This window comes from Papio anubis, chromosome 13 (genome assembly GCF_008728515.1).
Source record: "Papio anubis isolate 15944 chromosome 13, Panubis1.0, whole genome shotgun sequence".
NCBI lineage: Eukaryota > Metazoa > Chordata > Mammalia > Primates > Cercopithecidae > Papio > Papio anubis.
In genome coordinates this window covers 42616910-42637011 of record NC_044988.1, presented here as the reverse complement: position 1 = coordinate 42637011, position 20102 = coordinate 42616910, and the positions used below count along the sequence as shown (strand labels likewise).

The 20102-nt window shown below is 38.9% G+C and overlaps 1 long non-coding RNA gene across 1 annotated transcript in view; it reads right to left on the bottom strand.

The window, feature by feature from the left end:
* LOC110741423 overlaps positions 1-18975 on the bottom strand; it is a 65184-nt gene extending 46209 nt beyond the window's left edge. The window contains exon 1 of the long non-coding RNA XR_002517591.2: positions 17851-18975. This is a non-coding gene — a long non-coding RNA (uncharacterized LOC110741423). The remainder of the gene's footprint in view (positions 1-17850) is intronic.
* Between the last annotated feature and the right edge of the window lie 1127 nt (positions 18976-20102).

Sequence of the window (20102 nt, the reverse complement as noted above, 5' to 3'; positions counted from 1 at the left end):
TTTATAACCTAAGTTTAGAAGTGACATATCTTTACTTCTGCCATATTCTGTTCACTGGACGCAAATCACCAAGTCATGTTTATATTCAAGGGGAAGGGATTATACTAGAGCATGCATACCAGGAAGTGGAGATCACTGAAGGCCGTCTTAGAGGTTGCCTCCCACAGTTAGTGTTATCCTGAAAGTACATCTTAAGATAAGGATGTAGGTGAAAGCAGTTTATTGGAAAACTGATCCCAAGCAATACTGTGAGGAAGTTGGGAGCAAGACAGGAAATGGAGGGCAAACAACACGTGGTCTTTAATGAGTGGATTACAGCTCTGGGCCACTGGGTTCCATCCTGCTGGGGTCTCTGTGAGAGACTGTATGAAACACTGCTCAGAATTGTCCCATCGGCCAGGTGCGGTGGCTCATGCCTGTAATTCCAGTACTTTGGGAGGCCGAGGCAGGCGGATCAAGAGGTCAGGAGATTGAGACCATCTCGGCGAACATGGTGAAACCCCGTCTCTACTAAAGTACAAAAAATTAGCCAGGCGTGGTAGTGCGTGCCTGTAATCCCAGCTACCCAGGAGGTTGAGGCAGGGAAATCGCTTGAACCGGGAGGCAGAGGTTGCAGTGAGCTGAGATCGTGCCACTGCACTCCAGCCTGGCGATAGAGCAAGACTCCGTCTCAAAAAAAAGAAAGGAAAAAAAAAAAAAAGAATTGTCCCACCAAGGGGTTAAGAAAACTGGAGTATTTATTCGCCATATCCTGTCCCATGCATCTTTAGGATTACCTGGAGTTATCTGCAAGGATATGGACAAACACAAGCAATGTCTGCTCTAGTTGCCTTAAGGAGTACTCCTGTCTATTATTATTATTATTATTATTATTATTATTATTATTATATGTTTTTTGAGACAGAGTCTCGCTCTGTCTGCCAGGCTGGAGTGCAGTGGCATGATCTCGGCTCACTGCAACCTCTATCTCCCAGACTCAAGCAATTCTCCTGCCTCAGCCTCCCGAGCAGCTGGGATTACAGACACGTGCGATCACACCTGGCAAATTTTTGTATTTTTGTAGAGACAGGGTTTCGCTATGTTGGCCAGGCTGGTCTTGAACTCCTGACCTCAGGTAATCCACCCACCTCAGCCTCCCAAATTGCTGGGATTATAGGCATGAGCCACCATGCCTGGCCTACTCCTGTCTATTTAACCTGGCTCCTGGGACTTTCTTCCCTTAGCTGTCACATCCCACTCACACGAGGCCAGATCTCATTCAGCCTCATGTGAATGGGATGTGAGAATCAAGGAGGGAAAGTAGTTACCAAACTTGCTCGATCATAACAGTCACCTGGAGTTTTTATGGCCCAGACTTTTTATATCTATATAAAAAGAGAGATTTGGCTCATTTGAAATTACAAAACTCTCCAAATAAAATCTCACCTGTTAAAACATTCTACTTTACTGGAGGAGACAAGGTAGGCACAAAATAGCCATTGCACAAGAGAGTCCAACATTAGCATCAAACATCATAGGAGAGAAATGGGATCCCTTTATGGATAAAGAATTATTTGACTGGATTTTGAACAGCAAGAATATGGTAATCTTTAGATAGAGGCAACTGTGTACCTTCTAGAAAGACCAGAAATATGCTTTGACAAGAGGCGTGATGTGCCAGAGAGATTTATGGGAGAAGAGGTTGGAAGTTGAGTCCAGATACAGGAAAGGTCTAAATGCCATGTTATGAATTAGATTTCACTGGCTGGTGGGGATTGATTAAAGTGTTTGAGATGCTTGTCACATAGTCATACATGGTAAAGCAATAATATCTCATCGCAATGAGCACTCACACCTCATACTTACGGACAATGAACAGGGTGAAAAATGGAATTTGTAAGATTGAATAAAAAGTTATATTTGATGTAAATAGTTTTGTAATTATTATTATATAGTATTATCCGTAAACTCTTTAGCATTCCATATACTCTAGATAAGAGGTTGAAAACTTATTCTATAAAGAGTGAGATAGTAAATATTTGAGGCTCCATAGGCCGTATTGACTCAGTTCTTCTCTTGTGGCATAAAAGCAGCCATGGACAATATATGAATAAATGGATGAGACTGTATTCCAATAAAACTTTGTTTACAAGACAGGCCAGATTTGCCCCTTTGGCCATACTTTGCTGACCCTTGCTCTAGATCAGTGCTTCTCAAATTTGAATGTGCAGAAATCACTGGGGATTGGTTAAAGTTAAGATTATGATTCGGTCGGTGTGAGGTGGACCTCTGCATTTCTAACAAGCTCCTAGGTGAGGCAGATGCTGCTGGTCCTTGGACCACACTCTGAGTTATAGGAGGGAACTATAGTGAATTTTCAACTACAAATGTTGTTTCTGTATTTGAACTTTGATGTATCTTCCCCCACTTACCTCTAGGACTTTATACCTTATATAGAGTGAAGATACAATAAGCCTGTTTCCCTCAAACTTGCCTGATGTTAAAAGTCATTGAGATACTTGCTTTTTATAGAGATTCTCAGGCTCTTTGCCATGGAGATTCTAACCTATCCAGGGGTCTGGGATGGAACTCAGAATCTGGATCATTAAAGCCCTAGACGACTGTTACGATCGAGCAAGTTTGGTAAGCACTGGGTTAACCATCACAGAGTCATTCTCCATCTCCTGCAATTTTCCTTCACACTCAGGAGTGGCCAGCACTGTGATATAGCCAGGAATAAGGAGCAGTACGAGGCATAGGCAAAAGAAGGACGTACAGATGCTGTCTCTGCCTAAATGATCTTTCATCTCAGGCATCAGTGCTACAGGCAGTACTTTCCCTTAGAGAATTCAAAGGACCATACTCTTAAGCACATATTATTTATAGGAATATAGTCACTCAACCACTCCCCAGTGAATGTTGTTTTACTTTCTTCTTCAATTAAAGCCAACCTTGAAAGAATTGGGAGTGATATTTACACTCCTCTAAGGAAAATGGAGGTAAACACACCTAACACTTTCAGCGTAAAAAAAATACTTAACTAATACAACCAGAAATTACAGTACATCCTGGGTACTTCAGGCAGAGACTTTTTGATCCACGTCCAGAGAAAAAGCTCTTTTTAGAGACAGAAGTAATTTTTCTGACTAGTCAAAAATTAGCACTGAAAAAATACATGGGTTTTCTTTAAGACAGATCTTTCCAACCAAAATGCTGGGGTCTTGCAAAAAAGAAATGAATTATTTAAATTATCAGAAAATTATTTATTTAAATAAAAATATATGAATAATGGTGCTTTTGAACAATATAGGCTCAAACAGACCCTAAGAGAAGAAACACTATTGCTCAAGTGGTTTAGAATTGTTTGTCCTAGAATATTCTAAACTCCTGGGAGGAAGTGGGAATCCTCTGCTTTTCCTTGTGAGTATTTGTAATGCCTCTTCAAGATCCTCTTGTCCCTGCAGCTCCACCTAGTAATGGCTTTTTACATACTAAAAAGGACAGCTCAAATTCCATGACTGGCCAGGCTCAGTGGTTCATGCCTGTAATCCTAGCACTTTGGGAGGCCAAGGTGGATGGATAGCTTTAGGCTAGAAGTTTGAGACCAGCCTGGCTAACATGGTGAAACCCTGTCTCCACTAAAAATTCAAAAATTAGGCCTGGCCCAGTGGCTCACACCTGTAATTCCAGCACTTTGAGAGACCAAGGCGGTGGATCACCTGAGGTCAGGGGTTCGAGACCAGCCTGGTCAACATGGTAAAACCCCATCTCTACTAAAAATACAAAAATTAGCTGGGCGTGGTGGCAGGAGAATCACTTGAACCCAGGAGGCAGAGGTTGCAGTGAGGCAAGATCGTGCCACTGCACTCCAGCCTGGGTGACAGAGTGAGACTCCATCTCAAAATAATAGTAATAATAATAATACAAAAATTTGCCAGGCATGGTGGCACGTGCCTGTAGTCCCAGCTACCTGGGAGACTGAGACATGAGAATTGCTTGAACCCAGTAGGCAGAGAGGTTGCAGTGAGCCGAGATCATATCACTGCACTCCAGCTTGGGCAACAGAGTGAGGCTCTGTCTCAAAAAAAAAAAAAAAAAAGGCCATGACTGCCCCTAGAAGACTCCTCAAACATTCAATTCATGGGACAATTACCAAATGACACACTTTCATGTACCTAACAGAGTCACAATTCTTAAGATCAGGCCTTTTCCTAACTTATGCAGCCTCACCTTTGACTAATCGCCCACTCACCAGGGATACTTGACTATAGAGATTTCAACTTCTTTGAAGTCTCCTGAGCATGCCATGCTTGACCATTTCTCAGTTGCAGGTGTTCTCTCTGCCTAGAAACCTGCTCCTATATCACTCCTCCTCTCCCCTCTGTCTGCTCAACAAATTTCAACTAATACCTCAAAATCAACTCAAGCACAGCCTTCTCTGTGAAACCATCTCTGATTTAGGAGCATAGTACTATCTCTATGTTTCCACTGAGTCTTATACCTGCTCTCACCAATGCATTTATGAAATCATATTATTTCTATTCATTTGTTGCTTTAAATCTATTGCCAAAGAAAACTAAAAACTTGGGAATATGGGTGATGCCGGTTCATCTTTCTAGTTCCAGTTCTGCTCCCCAATAGAGTACTCGACACAAAACAGGCTGGATGCATGTATGAAAATGCTGATGGCAACGCAGGAATGAATGGATCAACAGGGTGAAGATATTTACACAGAATTAGCTGTCAGAGCTGATCTTGGCTAATTAGATGATGAACAATTAAGCTATTATCCTATAGTTCCTGAAATCTCCTACTTAAGAACAAGGTCTGGTTTCCAGGCTTTTAATCCATTAAATCTATGCTTGTACCAAGCAGCTGGCATCTCATAAAAACAGGTTTCCAATACCCTCTGATCAGACACAATCTTAGTCTGAACCACTTGTCCTAACCTACCTTACACACTACACTTCATGTGTTTCTGACCACTCTGGCTCATAGCCTCATTACACATTCTCCTATTTACAAGCTCACTACATTCTTCATGCCTGAACTTGGTCCTGCTTTCTGACTAGTTTGGGTTCTTCTTTTTGACTATAGTGGGCACCTCTTAGTATCCAGCCTGCCCTCAGAACTTCTTTGACTAGAGGTCTTGCTGGACTCACTCCCAGCCTTCTGAATGGGATGCAAATGCAGGGGATTACCTTGACCCACTAGTTGAGACACTATGTGACTCACCTCAATTTCCCAATGCGCGAAATTGACACACATTGCAAATACTAGGAAAGAAAGGGAGGAAGTTGAGTCAAAAACAGTCTCTACACCATGTCAGCTGGTATATTTTGCTCCATTTTAGAGCCATTTGCATTTGTCCCCAAAAATGATTCTACCATTAGTATTCAGGTCTTTGAGAGAAAGATGCATTGAAATGAAGAAAGAGAAAACAATCTTAGAAGAGTATAGAGGTAGGTGATGAAGGGATGAGTGAAAAGGTGAAAGAAAACCAATTTGGTATAATCACCTATAGTGGCATATTTAGGGTAGAATAGTTTTGCACCTGATGCTGAATATATCTACTAAGCCTGGTCAAAGTCCTATTGCAGAGAAGGTGGAAAAAAAGTGGTTAAAGAAAAACTACCGGCCAGGCACGGTGGCTCACGCCTATAATCTTAGCACTTTGTGAGGCCGAGGCAGGTGGATCGCTGGAGCTCAGGAGTTCAAGACCAAAGTGGGTAACATGGAGAAACCCCTTTCTACCAAAAATGCAAAAATTAGCCAGGAGTGGTTGCAGGCACCTGTGGTCCCAGCTATTTGGGAGGCTGAGATGGGAGGATTGCTTGAGGATCACTTGAGGCTGAAGTGAGCTGGGATCACATCATTGCACTCTAGCCTGGGCAACAGACTGAGACCCTGTCTCAAAACAAAACAAAACAAAACAACAACAACAACAACAAACTACCACAGCAACAAGACAGAAAGAGTCAAAGTTTCATTACTGTGAATCTATGGAATTCTTGCATTTCACTATTACAGGAGACAGAAATAAATTTCTATGTTAAAACCATGACAGAAAGAAACTGTCAGCCTCACCTAAGCTGGCAGAAGTTGAGCAGTTAAGGTTTGGAAGGCCGTTATGATAAAGATGGGAAGAAGACAAGGAGATCTGGTGGTCAATAGCAAATACTAGTTGAGTCAGGAAGATGTGGGCTTGAATCTCAGATCTGTTCTTTTTAAGGCAGTGGGACTAGAGAAGTTACTTAGCTACAGTATTTGCCAATTTTATAATCTATAAAATTAGAATAAACATACCTAACTTTCAGATTGTTTTAAGGATTAACTATAATAATTCATGAAGAGTGGTTGATGTAATAAGTGGTTATTATAAATATTATTGAAACTATATACTATATTATTTTAAAACTTGCTTCTATCATGCTGATGTCTGCTATGTCTTCAGAAAAGATGGTGGCTTGTTTAATTTCCACTATTCTGGGCAATGTACTTGTTTAGTTTATAGAATAAGAATAATACCTGACTCTCCAGTGGTCATAACTGTTAGACTGTTATTGATAAACCAGAATACAAATCAACATGTTTTGGTTTTCTTTTCTTAAAATCAGGTTTCGTGTATTTTGCTAAGGAATTCTCTCATCAATAATTTCATTGGCAACCCCATTCATTTCAATTATTCAGAATGAATGGAAACAAATTTTGGATACATCCTTAATTCCTCTCTTTCACTCCATATCCAATTCAAGGGTTAGTTCTCTCAGCTCATCACCTTCACTGCTACCAGCATAGTCCAAGTTACCAGAATTACTACAAAAACCTCCTCAATAGTTTTGCTGATTTTACCCTTGCTCTCCTAGAGGAGCCAGGGTGATCCTTTAAAACCATCTTTCAGATTCATGCCCCTCCAATGCCCAATATACCCCACTGTCTTTCCATTTCACTCAGAGGAAAAGCCAGAATCTCTCTGATGGCCTTTCAAGCCTCGCATGAGTGGCATCCTGCTTCCTCTTGCACCGTATCCCCTACCACGTTCATTCTTCCCCCATGCTTACTCCACACAAGCTACACCAGCCTGCACATTCATCCTTCAGCATGCCAAGCATATTCCTGTCTCACAGCATTTGTTCTTGTCTGGAACACTCTTCCTTAAACTATGTGCATGACTTCCCCATGTCTCTGATGTCTCAACCAAAATGGGGATGGCTACTGTCCTGGCCCGGGTTCTCCCAAAAGCACAGCCAAAGAAAAGGCTTGAATTCAAGTGGTTTGGGAGGGACTTGATCCCAGGGAAATAAGTCAGGGATGAAGTAGAAAAATCTAAATCAAGGTACATTATGAAATCTGACCAATGTTGTAGGTAACCAGAGTTCAGTCTAGATGGCTCCCTTCAAGAATCATGTAGAATGCTCCCCAGAGTTATCTACCCAGATGAGAAAAAAGGGAGCATTCATCAACCAGCCCCTCATCTCCAATTGGTCAAGGGTTGCCCCGTGCCATGTTACCCTCCTTGAACAAGTGAGCACGTGCATGTACCAAGATGACTACGAGGGATAATCCTCAGAAGGGCAGAGAATCCCCTGTGCAGACTAGAGATGCGAAGTACAACTAAACTGAGGTGCTGTTAGACTGGAGATGCAAAGTAACTAAATTGAAGTGTCGTTAGTTGATGCCTATGTGAATCTGACTGCTGCAGGGAAGGATGAAATAAGAAAGAGCTAAGAAGATATGAGCTGGAACTCAAGAGCTATGTATACTTCCCTACCCACTTTATCCAAAATAGCACCCCATCCCTACCCTGTCACTCCCTACACTCCCTGCCCCATTATTAGCACCGCATGCATTCACTTGCTTATGGGCTCGAAGTTCTCCCCTATGAGATTATAAGCAGAATGACATCAGGGGCTTAGTGTATTTTGTTCATTACAGTATTCTGAATTTCTGCAATGGTGTCTAATGTATAGTAACAACTAATTATGGAAAGAATGTACAGTATCTACAGTATCTACAAACTGGGGTGCGTGTGTGTGTGTGTGTGTGTGTGTGTGTCTGTGAGTGTGTGTGACAAGAGTGTGGTAGGGAAGAAAAAGAAAGAGAAGAAGAAATATCTAAGTATCAGGCTGTCCTTATACAGTCAAAATATAAGAGTGGTTTCCCCCATTGACTTATCCGCCCATCCAACTTTTCTTACAATTCAGAATGCTGTCTTTGCCCTAAAGTGAAGTTAAACTACGCTTACTTCAACAGGTGTCAACAGAAAGCCTGTTATGCACTAGATTAGTGGTTCTCCAGTGCTAGCATGCATCAGAAACACCTGAAGCACTTGCTAAACCACAGTGTGCTGAGCGCCCAGATTTGTCAGGGGCTTCAGAATATGCATTTCTAACAAATGACCCTGAAGCTGCTGGTCTAGGCACCACATTTTGGAAATGAATACATTAGACCATTCTTGTAGCCTCTTGCAGTGGGTATCTTGCCCATTACATAGCCTGCCCCAGGACTGGTAAGACCCAAGGGAAGAAGCAGGTTTGTTTCACTTAGGCTGCTACAAAGTTCAGTACAGCTCTGCTTTGTTGGAGAATTTACAAGGTCACCATTCAACATGGGATTTACTTACTACATTCAGCTAATCCCAATGAAGAGTTCAGGCCTGTTTAAGAGCTCTCTTTACAGTCAATACTAGAACCATATTTTTTTAATAAACCATATCTTTCTTTAATTGACGTGTCTGAGTAGAAGCAGAAAAACAGGATATGCAGACCAGAGTAACAACAGTGAAAACCTCAGAACACATGAGGAAAATGAAAAAAGACAATCCCAATTTAGGGGCAGGGCTCTTTTATGCTTGACAACTTTGGAGGAATCAAACAGATTTCCTTTGAAGAGAGGAAGAAATCTCAAGACAAATAATTAGCTCTTCATTCTACAGGAAAAGGTAGTTCACTACTGGCAGCAGCCGGCTGCTACTATTGCTTTTAACACCATAGTTCTCAATCAAAACCAGCTGCCAGGCTGGGCGTGGTGGCTCACACCTGTAATCCCAGCACTTTGGGAGGCCAAGGTGGGTGGATCATGAGGTCAGGAGTTCGATACCAGCCTGGCCAACATGCTGAAACCCTGTCTCCACTAAAAATACAAAAATTAGCTGGGTGTGGTGGCGGGTGCCTGTAATCCCAGCTACTTAGGACGCTGAGGCAGGAGAATCGTTTCAACCCTGAAGGCAGAGATTGCAGTGAGCCGAGATGGTGCCATTACACTCCAGCTTGGGTGACAGGGTGAGACTCTGAAAAAAAAAAAAAAAATCCTGCCAGCTGTGCTGATTTCACTGGGTGATTTGGGGACAAAATCAGATGTGAGAGACAGCAACGCAGTATGTTAATGGTGGGTCTACGACATTGCTTTCCACAGTGGCCATTTAGGAGGTGGAAGAGATACAGGATGTTATTCCAGAAAATTAAACGTCTCATACCCTGCCATGCCCTCCCACACATTCCACCACCTTAGATAAATTTGGCTTTATTTTATTTTACCGTATTTTTTACTTAGCCTTGACATGAAACTCAATTAGCCATATTTTAATAGGGTCTATTTCTGGGTTAGGTTTCACTAGTGTTAGTATTTTTCAACAACAAATGCTGTTTGTGATTCCATGAATAGAAAGTCTCTGATGGCACAAGATTAACAAAGCTAATTATTAGGGAATATAAAATTAATTTACTAGCGATTTAGCCCACTAGCTAATCTACCAGAGAGTTGAATCTCCCTCTAGCTGGGGCAGTTTTTATTCCTATTGGTTATGATAAACTTGGGAATTTCCTTCAAAGATTATTCTAATTCCAAAAACATCTTCTGAGCCTTTTTTATTCTGAAATTCTGGTGAAATTGTGCATCACTTTGTATACTAAGGGTTTGAAATTAGAGTTATTTACTAAGCCTTTTTAAGCAAAAATATAAGATGCATATTTGAAGATATCTATATATAATATAGATATATAGAAACAATATACTATATAGTTATAAATGCTATAAAGATGCAGCATAAAGATGCAATTCTCAACCAATGACCTTTCAGCCAAACTGGAACTTTTACATATAGCCCTTGCAATTATCCTCTGAAATCTGTCAATTCTTTAAGGCATGTCTCACTTTCAGAATTTTATAAATAAGTATTATTACCCCCTTTAAGTATAAAAAAAGCAAATAAAACTGTAAACTCGGTATATTTTTAGAATAATATCTAGAATTCTCTGTTAGGCTTTATCATGTGGCAAATTCCCAGACAATCAAACTTAAAATTTTGCAAGACTTATACTTATTTTTTACCTATTTACATTTTCCGACAAAATATTCTCTGGAGAAGTCTCTTTATTTGTATTCTTTAATATAACAGTATTGCTTGATTTCATGTGATCACAGCCTTGCCTTAATAGAATTTGCCTATATGGGGACTGTCCAGTCTTCAGTTCTAGTTGCAGATGTGCCCTCACAAGCCCTTACTGCATTCTTTTATTTCCTCCTGTTCCCACACTGAAACTGAGCTGTTCAGTTGTTCCAAGCAGGGAATGACAAAATAAAAACTTCCTTAGTTAACTGCTGGGGAATGACTATCTTTAATTGAAAGTGCATTTATAAAATTGGAGACCTTTTGAAAACTCTGAGACCAGGCTTGGGTCAGCATGGTGGAATCCCCAGAGGTACTGCCAGAATTATGCCATGTGAAAATCTTACCAGGCAGCCCCTCCCAGGTGACACAGGGTCTAAGGGGTGCCCCCCCAACAAGCATTAGAATACATTGAGATGTGAAGAAAATAAAAGTATGCACTCTGAACACTGATGCAACCCTCTAGTTAAATATAGACAAGATCTTTTTCAATATTAAGCAAAATACATGGACGTTTAGTCTACTTCAGTGTAAACCCCCACATCTCAGAACCATTAACACTGAAGTAGTGTCTAAGGACCTATACAAAACAACTCTGGAAAATGCTTCTTGTGCAAAAAAGCAACTCTCAAAGCAGGATAGCAGAGCTCTACCATTTCATTATTGTTGGTTTTGTGCTCACTTTGGCAATAAATAAGAAGCAAATTGCAAATTGAATACTTCTAAGACTCGATTTTTTCTGTGTGCTTGAAGAACCTAACCAGTTTACAATAAATAAAAACTCGTGTGTGTGTGTGTGTGTGTGTGTGTGTGTGTGTGTGTGATTTACTCATTAGATACATAAGTAGCTGGTGGCTTCTCATTGCACATTTAGAAGCCATAGGGTAATACTGCATCACCAACCACTGTAACACATCATGAGTCCTGTTGTTGCATTGCATTGCGAGCCCTCATTGCTTATATCCAATTCCACAGCACTGTGCATCTGGTTCACCGGGCCTCATAGCCTTCTTCTCTACCTCAGTGTGGCCAGGACTCTTTGGTGTGGGTGAGTCTCCTCTAACATAATGGATTCTGGAGAAGCAGTCAAGCGAATAAAAGGGGATACATATCAGAAGTGGCTTTTGTCTACACACTACGTAATCTTCATGGAGCCAATCAAAATTTTAAGAATAACTTTAGAAATGTTCCTTTCTTTGGGGTTCCTCTATATTCTTACGTAATTTCCAGAAAAATTAAGACTGCTATAATGTTTGTAGAAGGAAGAATTTTCAGCCATGGACAAAAATTAAAATTTCTGGTAACCAGAGAGAATTGGGTGGCACTGGGGAGTTTGGAAGTAGATGGAAGTTAAGTTTGGAGGTTTAATAAATTATCTAGATAGCAAAAACACACGTAAACTTTGTTTTTACTTAATAACATATATTTGGCCTTAATGAGTCAATGGGGCGGATAAAGGAGACAAAAGCCATAGGAATTGTGGCTTGAATTTCAGACTCTAGTTTCCGGAGATAACAAAGGGTAAATTTTCCAGGTCCTGAGTTTCTCATCTTAGGATCTCAACTTAAGGAAAGTCGACTGGAAACCTACAAGTTTCCTTCCAGCTTTCAGATTCCATAATTACAACTTAAATAAACTTATGATTCTGCTGCCACCATTTCAGGGCACCAACAGTGATTTATCTGAGAATCAAAAGTAAGAGAATAGAAAACATGCGTTCTGCCTCATTTTTCTTTACTCCTTAATATTATAGCAGGTCCATGGCTCTAAGAATACTTATAGGATCTTCAGTTTACATGTCCATTCAACAGACAAGATACGTCTTGCAGAATAACTATTCTTTTTCTGTTACTGCATCATGTCACTATATCTATAAAATATTGTGGTAGAATCATGTCATACAATGAAATGCAGTGACACATGAAAAGGTTCTTTGCTTAGTTTGGGTCACTCTAGCTATCCAGGTTGTTGCTATATAATCCCCCAAACCAACCGCATCATTACACCATCATAGGCTTTAACCACTCACTAGGAACCTGGTCTTTGAATTTGAATACAAACTGTATAAACAGCAATAATGAAGAACAAAATGAGGCAGATTCATGGGCCTCATTAGTTGCTAATCCTGATCAATGACAGGCTCTACTATATGACTTAAATATTTCTTCTTCTAGATAGATGTTAATAGGAAAATAAACAATATTATTCTTGAGCAGTGCAATAATTGTATATTTAAATGTGCATATATGGTCTGTATATACTAAGTGAATAAATATTAAATGCCTACTACATTCAAAGCATACCTGAATCTATTAAAATGTTACAACGTTTTTCTTCACCTTCTACAAAACATCATTCAATATCATTTAATCAACCAGCTACATGTCTATCTTAATTGCAGACAAAAACTTTCTGGACAAACTGTCATTTTCTTATTCTCTTGACACACATCAAGTGGGCTTTTCCCATGAATTGTGCCTAAACCTGCTGGGCCCATGGTGGAAATTGTGCTTAGAGGAGCACATGCTGTTGTTCAGAAGCATGAATACCTAATATTGCAAACTATTCTGCCATATACACACATAACACACACACCAAACAAAACTCAACATCTCACTCTGAACATTTTTAAGTCATTGCCATGTTGCAGAACACATTCTGCTTCTCCACATTTTAATTCTGAACTACAGCTAATGAAGTGCCTGCTTTCTTCCTGGCAGCAGCAAAATCCAGATGTGCAGCCCCATGGAAGGAATTGCTCCAACAGTGTCATCTGGGGATCACCTTCCACTGTCTGGTTTCCCCAGTAGATCCCAATGTGGCGATGCTCTGTATCATGCCAGTTTCAATGACTTTCACACCATTCTCCCAGAAATGTGAGGAATTGGTTCCTTTATATGTCTCAAAACTGAGATGGAGCAAATCACAGGTACAATTAATTGTCGCTTTTAAATAGTTGAGAAAAGGAAAAACGTTTTCCCTACTTTCGTGTGTGGTAGTATGTTCTATTCTTATATCAAGGTTTGGGCTGAGTGCTTGTAGGCAGATGCATAAGCTGCTCTGGACTGAAGCTGAATTCTTAATTATTCTGCTCTAGGTTGAAATCACACAAGTTTGTGTGTAATAGCTCCACCACGGGTTCCTCTTAGACAAAAGAGCCATTGTTTGTGGTTTAGGCCCCTGAGTCTCTTGAGCTTCTGTGGTTCTAGGCAGAAATAGTAATTCAATCAGTTCAACTATACACAAAATAGGAACTGATTCTGTCAAATTTCTCTGTTTCAGACACATTCAACCCTTATTTGAAACCATTTTGCCCAGCTTTCATGGAGGCTGTATTTTAATGGCTTGCATTACTTGGATATTATATAAAGGCAAAGCACTGATTTTCTCTAATAGGTTTGATATTAAAGAAGCAATTCCCATATGATCTTACCAAATCAATTGTCCTACATTTTCATGGCTGCTATAACTAATGGGCCATATTTACTCCAAACATCTTTGAAAATTCTTTGAAAAAGGAAATAAAAGAAGGGCAAAAGAAGGATGTTTCAGAACAAATTGGTGCAGTAACTGAATGACACTTCCTTAAAGGTACACTGGTATTATTCTTATGATCCCAGGAACAGCATCTCCTCTACTTTCTCTTGTTGTCCTGGTGTCAAGTTGTTTCAAAACAGTGTGATGTTGCTACAGATGGAGTCTATCACTATTTTCTAATATTCTTCACCATACTGAACACTAAAGGTATGCATAGTCTGGTGGGTAGATTCAATGGTGTGGTATTTCTCAGCTCTTCGATATTCACTGTTACATGTGATTTGGAGAAGATACTCACTATCCTAACAGTGAAAATGGGACAGATGTGATCAGGAGCTTTAAATTTTCCTTTTTCCCTGTCAATAGCTAATTCTAGGGTCTCAAACAAGGTACTTAACTTCTCTTTGTCTCATAATTCTTGTCTGTTAAAGAGGTTAGTATTCACCATATTTTTTAACATCCAAATTCATTTACTAAATGGAAATGCTTACATATAAAGCAGATGAAAGTAATTGAGATATTAGTGTTCATTTTCTAAGTTCAAATTCATATGGTTGACTGGCCCTCCAGCAACTCCTAGGACCATATAGACAAGAAAGCCTCACTCTAGGTGTGATGAAATCTTCAAAGGATGCTGGATCTCTGAGGATTTTATACTACTGCCTTATCTGCACTGCATCTCCAACTTCTGAGATTTTTACAAGAGAATGAAACCTTTAGTTTTTAAGCCACAGTTATTTAGATTTTATTTCCATGCAGCTGAATCTAATCCTAATTAAACAAGTTGTGTTCCCCTGCAAAAAAGCTGAATTACCTTTCCTGTTTTTATAAGAAGTATCAGGAAGGGAGTCCTGCATTTAAAGTAACTGAGACTAGAGGGATTAGATGATTTTCTGTGCAACCTTATCTTCCTTACACTTCTTTTTGTCAACCGTACCACTGAAGGTCTTACATATTTGCAATGGTAAAAAAATCAAACTAATACTCACTTGTCCAGGGCTTAGAGAAGAAAGGGAAGATGTAGAATTGAGAAAAAAGAAGGAAGAGAGTGAATGCTTAAAAAGGAAACAAATTATATATCATTGATTGGGGACTTTCAAGGTCATACAATATATCCAATGCCTAATTCCCTGTAGACTTTTCACTCCACCCTAGTGTAGCAGGTAGGAAGGGTTAGATGTGCAGAAATATGTATTACTCATCCCATTTTACCCATGCTCAAAATAAATGTATAAGCTAGTGGGGTAGATAAGCTCAGAAATACATGCCAACACTTTTTCCCTCCCAAATTGGTTAACCAGTCTCTACTGGAACATTTTCTGTGATCTGCTCTCATTAGCCTCTGCCTCAAATGTACAGGTAGTGTTGATTGGTTTCTCTATCCAAAATAGCACTCCACCACTTTATCATTTTTTCTTTATAGCACTTAGCACCTCCTGACATATTGCATATTTTTGTTCCTCTATTTATTGACTCCATACTCCTCAGCTACCAATGAAAGCTCTATAAGAGCAAAAACTTTACTTTGTCCACTGCTTTATTTACTGTGCCTAGAAAAATACCTGGTACATAATAGGTGTACAATAAATATTTACTGAATAGTTCAATTTTTAAGAAATGCATTTTTACTATTGTGCCCAAACACGCCATGATTATTTAAGTCTATTTCACTTCAATTTATAGCTGGATTCATTTTGTGTTGTATTTCATTTTATAATAGTGAAAGAAAGCTATTTACATCTCATGCTAATATCTTGACAGTGAAATCAGATGCCAAATGGCAACTTCTTTGTATTAATCCTTGATAAGTATGCTAAAATCACATCAAATATCTTTAATGCCTTTTCCATATGACAGCTTGTCAATTACTGGGAGACAGTTATCATATCCAACCGTACTATACCTCACCAATATTCTCTTATTCAAACTAAAAGTCTGCAGTTCCTTAAACCATTTTTCATATGGCTTATCATGTCTCTTCATTATTCTTGCTACTTCCATTCAGTTGTGCCCTAATTTGTCAAAACCCATTTTGAAACGTGGTGCTCAGTCTTCAATGTAATGCTCCAGTTGAATTTTGTGTAGCATAGCGTAGAACAAGATCTCAACTCCTTTCCCCACATTTCTATTAATGTCTCCTAAGAGACACTTACTTCTACTGTTAAGTCATGTTTTCCTCTTTTTTATATCTTAAATATTATAAAATATTTTTTGAGTATAAAAATGATAACAGTTGGTTCAGTCCAATCTCTACCAGCTAAGCCAGGAGGAGGCAGCTGAATCCTGAAGGGCAGAGAAAAGCAAGCCTGGGGGAAGCAGGAAATAACTAGCCAGCCTAGAAAGGTCTCCCAGTGGGAAGGAGGAAACTGTCTGCTGCACACGGTATAATCGTTTGCAAATTATGATGTCTTCTACAAACACATCTTCCAATAAGAAATAAGGCTGTTCATTCAATACTGACAAGTGTTTAAGGCTATCTCCACAAGATACCAAAACATCTGGAAGAAGAGAGGTGGAAATCACCCAGATGTTTGAGGAATGATAGGGTTGATATTGCAGCTAGTTGCAGCTGCTGTAGTCCTTTTTGGCATTTTTACAAGATCTCGTTGAACTTCTTATGTTTCTTCAACATACCACTTTTATAATATGTGTGCACATGCATGCATGCACACACACACACACACACACACACACAGAAAGACAGAGAGAAGTTGTGAAAGATTTCCATAGCTTTTCTAACAGAAGGGAAGGATTTAGATGTATACCTTCAGGGTATATACATTAAGGAAACATATTAGCGTGAAAATACTATTTACACTTGAAAGATGCAATACAATCTGGATTTTCATTTGTCAGTGTCTTTGAACGTTCAGAACTTCTCTTATACCAGAAACATGTTGGTTCCCATGATGACAAATATCAAGTGCCTATTTCTAGCACTTTCAGCTTTCGTTTTGTCAATTGTCTCATCTGCAGCTGCCTGATCTCTAAGGTTCTCTAAGCTGTGTTCCATGATTCTGGGAGTCCATAACACAGAATCGTGATCTGTCACTACTGTGGTTATGGCTTTTTATATAAATCTAACACCTAGGGAGAGTTCATACAATGAAATATTAAATTAAATATTTAAATTATGTTCTTCCACAGCATTCCCATTAGTTGAAGAACTATGGGAAAAAAGAGAGACCACAAAGAATGATATATGGGTCTGTTTCCATAAATAAACTCTTCTGTCAAAAATCATATAGCTTCCCTTTATCTTACACTCTGAGTTATGGTGAGTTTTCTGTTGGAAAAGAGACAAATCACAGTGGCTAACTGCAGGAGTTTTTTTTTTTTTGGCCGTAAAAAATCATACTATGATAATAAGGAATATTTCTAATGCCACTGAGGAATGGAAAGTAAAATGAACATATTGCTTTGAATTAAAATGTGGAAATTTATAGCACCACCTATTGGTTTCAAAATAAATATTATTTTTTTCTAGTTTTAGTAATTATAAAGAACAGTATAAAGATGCATTATTATTATTTTGAGACATATGAAGGTTAATTTTTTTTAGTTCCTTGTGAAGCTATGAAAATTTTTAAAGCAAAACTCATATTCAGGAGATATGCCAACATGACTTTTTAAACTAATATAAATTAAAGCTGTTATATGCCAGGGAAGTAAAATAGAATTGGGATTTTTATGAACACATTACTTGTGCCATGTTACATAAAAATTTTCAAAACTCCTTTTGATTGCTGTTCCTAAACTGATGATGTGTGTTGGGCTCCGCTTTTTCTAGTGTCCAAGTGCAACAGAGGAGTTAAAATACATCTGGTCTTTAATTCCTCCATTCATGTCTTCTTCCCCTAAAATCTGGAGAAGATGCTGAAAATCTCTCACTAAAATAAACTCTCATAGCATTGGCTATTTTAGATTCTGATTCAGATAGTCCTTACCCTTTTATTTAGTCCAACTTCTATAACCACGAAGGAGCTGGTGCAGGAATCTTGAAACAGTGTCGTCTCCGCTGCGCTTTCAGCCTGTACCAGTCCGCATCTTTTTCCAGAATGCATGACCCCTCCTAGAGAACAGGGGAGGAAAGAGCCATTCTTTCCCTTTCCCACACGTTAGGAAGCATATGGACAATACTTTATGGAAACTCCCTTCCCCACCCTCGGGAGAATTGAGTTTATGAAAGGATCACTTTCTGTAATAGAGCTTATAAACACATTTGTCTCTCTGACCCTAATTCTTTTACATGGATTATTTTTAAAATCAAGTTGTCCTTTTTTCAAAACTTGAAGAGAAGTAGAGGCCTTGAGGCCATCAAACATGACATCCTGGCCCTAATATGTGCAGTAGCCAAATGATCTGGAAAACTGAGCGCTATACAGAGGCCCCCTGAATAGAAATTGAAGGGAAAACTATCTCCTTTAGAGCCCACATTAAACACAGGTTTCAAATGGTTTCTTTTCATTTAACCAAATACTCACTTCTCCAAAATCTTAACAGGCATTAAAATACGAAAGATGACTAAATGTGAAAGCAGAGGAAAAGAAACAAAACCACATAAAAATAATACTGGACTCTAACAATCACAAGAAATTAGATTATCAGAATTGTTAGGCTGAACTATATAAATTACATTTTTGTAAGTCAAAAATGTCAAACTGTAAATGTCACACATAGTTCAATCTAATATTAAGTGAAGATAAAAAGAATTCAATTATGTTTAGAAACAAAAATGAAAGATACAGAGAAAAGAGCCAACAATGCTAAACATGATCATAGAGTGATAGTTAGCGTTTTAGGCTTTCTTAACCAAAACTGTCAATGTGGCTCACCTTAGTTCCCTCACGACCTGCCTGGTGCTAATTTCTAATCATGGGCACTTGGCTGGACTTTCACTCCAGTGCACTCCTTCTCACCCAGTTTCTGATGGGTAGTTGAAACATTTCTGTGTTTAAGAACTACCTGTATTTAATGTAACAGAATTTCAAGATGGGATCTATGATCTTCTTTGGGGATTAAAAACAATTGCTTTGTATCTTTTTTTTTTTTTTTTTTTTTTTTTTTTTTTTTTTTTTTTTTTTTTTTAGATTCTAAGAAGGTTAGGAACATCCACAGCCTGATTAGACTCGGAATCCTTCAAGACCCATCTCATTTTATACTTCCCCATATTCTAAACAGGCTTCCCACTAAGCAGCCTTCACATCCTCCCTGCGGGTCTTACTCGCAGAGCAAGCCATAATAACAAGCTTCCATGCCCTGGCTGGCTTTTTGGCTCAATGGGACAGTTCTGTTGCCAAATCCTGCTTCTAGGGCTGCATGGGTTTATCCTTACATGCACCTTAGTGGCATGCTCTATTTTGTCTCATCTGAGCTCAGGTTCATTTTCCACGTCCTCTGGTTGCTCTTCGGGTAACAAAATGTCTACATCTGGAAGGAAAGAAACCCCTAATATATTTTTGCTTTTTGCCCTGAAAAATATCTTATTGTTGTGCACGTGGAAAGAAGCATGTTTAGTAATAAAAGAAGGAAATGATGGGTCAGTTGGGACTTTTAGAGACAGTCCAGATGAAATTCAAAGAGAGAACTGCCGCGACGGTTTTTGAGAAAACTGGATGATGTTAGTTTCGAAACCTACAGCCCATAATCTGGACTCAGCTAAAACATACCAAAAAGCTTAGCTCAGACCTGCAAGGTTCACTTACTCTAAACATCAAACAAGGAAATGTATAAGATTTGCTCTTTCTTTCTCTTTAATAAAGTACATTTTATGAAGTAGAAACTGGGGAACACAAATCGTTTTATGGAGTAAGAACTAGTACTTTAAAATGAGAAATATGTGTGGGGATAGTATTTATTTTTGTATGCATAAATATAAACACATGCACTGATTATTAATATTTACATACACACACACGTATGGTAATAATTGTCTCTCCGAAAGTGGTTTCAATCTAGAAACAATTGGCAGACAAAGAAAGGAAAACTGAGAACGGTCCAGTCTACAAAACTATCCCAGAGGACAAGCTTCCCAACAATAGGGAGACTGATAGCATAATAATCGCCATAAAAATAATGTGGGAGAGGGGAATTAGAAGATTCTTTAGCATGTTTATGGATTCATAGGAAAGATTTTAGAAACTTAATTCTTTGCAAATCAACGTTTATTTATGTGTGCAAAAATAGATTGACAGTTTCA